The 6,000-nt window shown below is 41.9% G+C and overlaps 2 non-coding genes across 2 annotated transcripts; one reads left to right on the top strand and one right to left on the bottom strand.

Annotated features, from left to right (window-relative positions):
* Window positions 1-347: 347 nt before the first annotated feature.
* On the bottom strand, window positions 348-419 carry trnat-cgu (transfer RNA threonine (anticodon CGU)). The gene has a single exon. It is a non-coding gene; the product is annotated as a tRNA-Thr (tRNA).
* A 1,694-nt stretch (window positions 420-2,113) lies between these two features.
* Window positions 2,114-2,185, top strand: trnaa-ugc (transfer RNA alanine (anticodon UGC)). Its single transcript has one exon. It is a non-coding gene; the product is annotated as a tRNA-Ala (tRNA).
* Window positions 2,186-6,000: the final 3,815 nt, after the last annotated feature.

Genomic DNA, 6,000 nt, shown 5'->3' with positions numbered 1-6,000 from the left:
AGTATATTATTTTATCGTTTACTCGTATAAAAAAACATGGTCTTCTCGTTCCTAAGTCAGATTTTTAGTGCTTTCGAACGTTACTTCCAACCTGGACTGACAGCTCACCCGATCTGTTTGTGATCAGACCATGGAGTCGGGGACTGTACCAAGCGTAGGTTCCTTCCCAATGCTGAGGCGATCATTTGGAAGATGGGTGTGAAGAGAGACAAGCTTTGTCGACTAAAAAACAAGGCAGGATAAGCATGAATACTAATCACTGGCGACAGTTATGCTCTCTTACTATTGAGACTCCTACATTTTTTTTGAAGACTTTGAAACTAAAGGTAAGCGGAGACAAACGAAACAGGTGCGGGTGGGGATTGAACCCACGATCTTCGGTTTACGAAAACGACGCCTTACCACTTGGCCACCGCGCCTTCAAATAAACAGGAGAATAATGTTGTTCAAATTATTTTTTTCTGAACCTGGTTTACATCGCCTGGAGGCAGCAACAACAATAAAAGGGATACTTAACAAGGAGATGCGCTGTAGCAGTGCGACTCCAACAGATGCTCCTGAAGAGACTGGAGGTTTAAGCCAGCTCCTTAGAGCGCTCGGCCGTGTTACTCTCAACAGCGGCTCTTCAGCTCTTGTTGTTTGACCTAGTGGTTTTATAACGCGTGGAAACGACCGCAACTTCATTTTCTGAGATGCTTTCTCTTATGTGGTGAAATCTCGACCTCTTTGGCATCTCTGGCTATAGTTTTTCCTGTAGAGCACCTCATAAATGTTGCTTATAGTGCCCTTGAAGTCATTTTATTTTTACAGGAAGACGCATTCTCTCCCGATCTCTCCTGTTTTAGAAATGCTTCATAAGGCATGTTTGATTCAATGGACAAACAGTATACTAATTGTACAATGCAGATCTATGCGGCATTTGTACTGGATTTGACTGGGATTCTGAAATACTTCTTGAAAAGGTATTCAGATTTTCTTGAACCTATAATAAAAACACAGACCCGAATCTCCCTAGCTTCCAGTCTCTTGCTGTCCTTAAACTCGGACGTGATGTTCTGCAGACGTGCAGTGTCCCTTTACTCTCGTTGTTTTCAAAACGACCTCCGTTGTCGGGCGCAGTTAAAGTGGAACTGGCCTGACCGCACAGGAAAGTACAGAATGATAAAATGTTTCTACGGCTCAAAATGTCCCTTTAGACCGTCGTCATGTCTCTGTGAGGAACGGGTAGGTAGAGAGGTTTAACAGATGCTCACGATGTTTCACACGGGGTGTTACCTGTTGTAGTGTTTCAAAAGATGTGTTAGCGGACCACAGATTATCTTGAAAAGATTTGGGTTTGCACTGGCTGGGATTCAAACCTGACTCAATTATTTGGAAGGCGCCTGTACCACCAACGCACTTCCGAGAAGCACCTACAAATTATCACAATCCTCTCTCTCACCTACAAAGTTATGGAGACACAGACGTCCAATGAAAGCTCAAGGCTCAAATCCTTTGTTGTGATATCATTTTAATTAATATTAGCTTTGATAAGGTGTCATTTTTGCCACTTAAAGGTAAAGTCTGCTCCTTTTCTCCTGGTATAGAAAGAACGTGTTCCATCTTTGTTTAAAAACACCACTAAAAGTAAATTATTCAGCTCTACCGCCTGTGAGCATTGACAAGACATCTCAAAAGGACATATTAAATAAGAACACGATCCTTCCTGTTACCATTCCTGTGGTTGGGGCGTTGTTTCACCCTTTTGCGTTAAATCATCAGTACTGCTGTTTTTCTATGGATAGTTTAATCAAGAGCACTTAAAAGATGCAAAAAGCTTTCAAATAAAATAGAATTGAAAGACAGTCGAGTAAGGAGGTAGAAAAAAAGCACTCCCCCGTCTGGGAATCAACCACCGTCGCCCATGTAACTGGATACAAAAATAACAGATTAATTTGTGCCCAGTCTCTTTAAGCTTCGATGCGATTATTTTTCCTTCCTTATTTCTTCATTCCTATGAATTTACTCTGTTGTAGAAGAAACGCGAAAGTGGGAAACTGCAGGCATTCTTCGTGAGTGGTGTGATCAGTGAGCATTTGCACATCTCTAAGTCTGTTCCATAAACTTTAGCATCGGGGATGTAGCTCAGTGGTAGAGCGCATGCTTTGCATGTATGAGGTCTCGGGTTCAATCCCTGGTATCTCCAGGTGCTTTTATATTAGAGTACTCGCATCGCAATCTTCTGTTGAGTGAGAACTCTTTGCTCGGGTTCAGAGAGAGCCAGGTTTACACAATTAAATGCAGTTTACACAATTAAACTCGACGTGCTGCAGGGTTGCGCTGCTATTTTAAATGTACCTCTTTTAGTTCTGTTAAATCCTAAATTATTTGAACTAATATTTTAGTTCAAAGTCAGGAAATCCAGAGATTGCTTCACACTTGTCGTGGCTGTTGCAGAAAACACCTGTTGAATCTCACCCGGGATTTCTTGATTGATCATTCGGCGAGCGAATCCTCCTTCTGAACTCAGCACTAAACTGAAAGCTTCACGAACTCCTCACTCCGTGTCCTGTACTGCTCTCGTGTAGATGTGAAGCACAGCCGTAAACACACCTTGAACTTTTTCCGTTTGTTAAGGAAAATGCAAAAGAGCATGACAAGTATTGATCGTATAAAATATCCATGGCACAACTCGAGAAAGTACTGAAGGACTACACATCGACTTTTGATGTGCAAGGTGTTAAGAAATAGAATTTCTAAAAGACAGACTCCCTAAGCTTAACATCAAGGCTGTTTTCTCTACAGAAATGCTCTTTAAATTTCAGCACTGTTGCAACTCCCTTTATAAAGGGTGTGCACACGTATACAACCAAGGCATTGAAAGTTTTTTTTTTAATTATTGTTCCAAAAAATGTTCCATTTGTTTTCTTTTTAATGTTGTTGATTAAAAGATTTTATTAAATGTGAAAAAAATCTGAATGTGAAAAAAGGTCAAAATGCTATTGAAAAAAATCAGTAATGTGAGGAAAGATGGACTGTGGGAGCCCCTTAACTACCCATGTCATGCTGTATTTCTCACTCATTCTACTGGGAATGGTACACGTGACTTGCGAGGATCCCGACAGTGTTGACTTTCTTTCAGAGCCCGGATAGCTCAGTCGGTAGAGCATCAGACTTAAGTCTATTGTGAATGTCATTCTAAATAGTCTTTTATCTTTCACTCTTCTAGCTGTACTGTGGTTATTTTAAATGTCCATTACTTGTATTTACAGTAGTGTATTTAGTGTTTCATTTCACAAACCGAAAATGTTCAAGTAGATCTTGTCACTCTACTCCACATCATTATCTAAATTAAATCACAGTAGAGTACAGTAGGACACGCAGTGAGAGGCTCACACAGTGAGTACTCTTGAATACGACAAGAGGAAAGGCACACTGCACATCTGCAGAACATCACGTCCGAGTTTACAGTGACAGCAGAGGTTGGAAGCGAAGTAGTTTTTTATTACTCGCTCGCTGAACGATCTCTCAAGAAACCTCGGTTGAGATTTAACGGGTGTCTAATAATCACGTTCAAAAAGGTGACGATGTTTTTTTTTTTAACTAGCCTTAATGGCATCGTGGTGTGAGTAGATCTTAAAGCAGCTGCAGACAGAGTACCCGTAATGGCAACACGTTTCTGCTTTGAGTTCGGCTTTTCTTATTTCTTCTGCAGAACCAGTGGTATCGGAATATACTGATCCGCATAAGAAGCGCTTTCGGGTTCTGATCATTTTTATTGAGCGCTGCTCTAAACTTTACATTTGCTCGGGCTAGTTTTCCCCATGAAAAAAAGACATATCCCTAATTACATGATTTCACTTTTTTTCTTATCAACGAGTAGAAAGAAATAAAATATATACTTCATTATAAGTACCACAGGCAAGATGCCGTTGCGTTCAGGTCGCAGTTACCCCTGGAGACGTTTGTTAAAATCTCACTTCTAATAAAGAGGTCTTTCTCGTTAGAGTAGGATCGATAGAAGCCTTAAGCGGGGGAAAAAATCACAACATCTCGCATTTCACATGTTTAATGTTAACTGTCTCAGTGGTTGCTTTGGTGATTGATGGCTCTTCTCCCTCGCAGGGTGACGGCAAACGTCTTCAGGGAGGGAGTCTCCCACGCACGGCTTGTCTTTATCAAGAGCTGAGACAACAGAAACAGACTTCCACCTGACATTAATTACTTCTTGAGCGTTTATGACCGTCTTTAAAAGTTGAGAGCAGGTGAAAAAGTCTTTGGAAATGAGGAAATGACTGCCGACAGTAAACAGAGCTGACGCTCAGCTGCAGACAAGCGCTCCTCGTTAGTACAGTATAGTGCTGAGTACCCCCGCTTGTTGCGCGGGAGACTGGGGTACGTTTCTGTGACAGGGCGCTGGTTTAATTTTTTAACAACCTGACTTCACTTAAAAAGTGTGTACTGTGTACTACGTTTCGGACTAGTTAGTGCGGTAGAACATGGAGATCATCTCCAGCTTTGAGCTCAACTGCAACAAGAAGTCATGCTAAATGTAGTTTAGTGAGTAGACATCGCGAGACAACAGAACGAGAGTAGAAAGCAGGAATATAAGGTGTAAGGGCATGATCTGTGTAGTTAACAAAATAGTTAAAATAATATTAAAACGTCTCTTTATTAAGATACACAACATTTATGGCGACGAGAGATGAGTGCTTGACGGACTCAAAGCGAGCAGAACACTGCAGATTTTAGTTCTCTTGCTGGTAGAAACGAACTTTTGAATTTTCTGACTGTTCGTTTAGCTTGCCCATTGGAAGATATGGCAGCCGCGCCGAGAAGCTTTGCTTATGCCCGGCTTTTTTCACCGCTTCTACTGAACCTCGTAGCTCCGGATTTGTATACGGAATACAAGATATGGATGGAGTCGTACAGATTTTTTTTAAATAGCCGGTGGATCTACAGAAGCTCAGGATGCCGTGAGACGCTACATTACTGCACTGTATCGGGGCTCCCGTGCAGCGGATTTTCGCCAATCTCCCTGGAGAAAAAGGTACATATGAACAGACTGTAGCTGCCTTAGACGCTTACTTTACACCGCGGAGAAATGTGGTTTTGGAACGGCATAAATTTAGGCAGAGAACTTAGTCTCAGGACGAATCTGTTGATGCTTTTGTGACTGCACTAAGAGAATTGGCTAAATCTTGTGACTTTGGAGTATTGGAAACTGACATGTTAAGAGATCAACTTGTGGAAAAATGTGCACATAAGAGACTATAAATTGCTGCAGGAGGAAGGGCTGACTTTAAAAAGAGCTCTTACAGTCGCTAGAATTCATGAAGCAGCTCAAGCAGAATCAAGAATGCTTTCTGACCACAGTGACAAAGTGACACTGAACGGGGCGCTCGCTCAAACTTTACAAACAAAAGCCGAGCAGCAGGACACAGTCATGCTAGAGAAATAGAAGAACAGGGGACGGCTGACATTACATGTTACAGGTGCGGACTAACAACGCACAAAGCAGATGAATGCGGAGCGTGAACAGCAAAATGTCTACACTGCAAGAAAACAGGACATTGTGCACATGTCTGCAGAACATCACGTCCGAGTTTAAGGACAAGTATACCTTTTATTGTTGTTGCTGCATCCAGGCGATGTAAACCAGATTCAGAAAAAAATAATTTGAACAACCTTATTCCCATGCTTACTCAAAGGCGCGTTGGCCAAGTGGTAAGGCGTTGGCCTCGTAAACTGAAGAGCGTGGGTTCAAGCCTCACCTGTGCCTGTTTCATTTGTCACCACTTTCCTTTAGTTTCAAAGTCTTAAAAAAACTTGCAATGTAGGGATCTCAATAGTAAGAGAGCATAACTGTCGCCAGTGATTAGTATTCGTGCATATCCTGCCTTGTTTTTTAGTCGACAAAGCTTATCTCTCTTCACACCCATCTTCTGAATGATCACCTCAGCATTGGGAAGGAACGTGCGCTTGGTACAGCCCCAGACTCCATGGTCTGATCACAAACAG

This window comes from Lepisosteus oculatus, chromosome 14 (assembly GCF_040954835.1).
Source record: "Lepisosteus oculatus isolate fLepOcu1 chromosome 14, fLepOcu1.hap2, whole genome shotgun sequence".
NCBI classification, from domain to species: Eukaryota; Metazoa; Chordata; class Actinopteri; order Semionotiformes; family Lepisosteidae; genus Lepisosteus; species Lepisosteus oculatus.
This window is presented reverse-complemented; position numbering and strand designations above follow the sequence as displayed.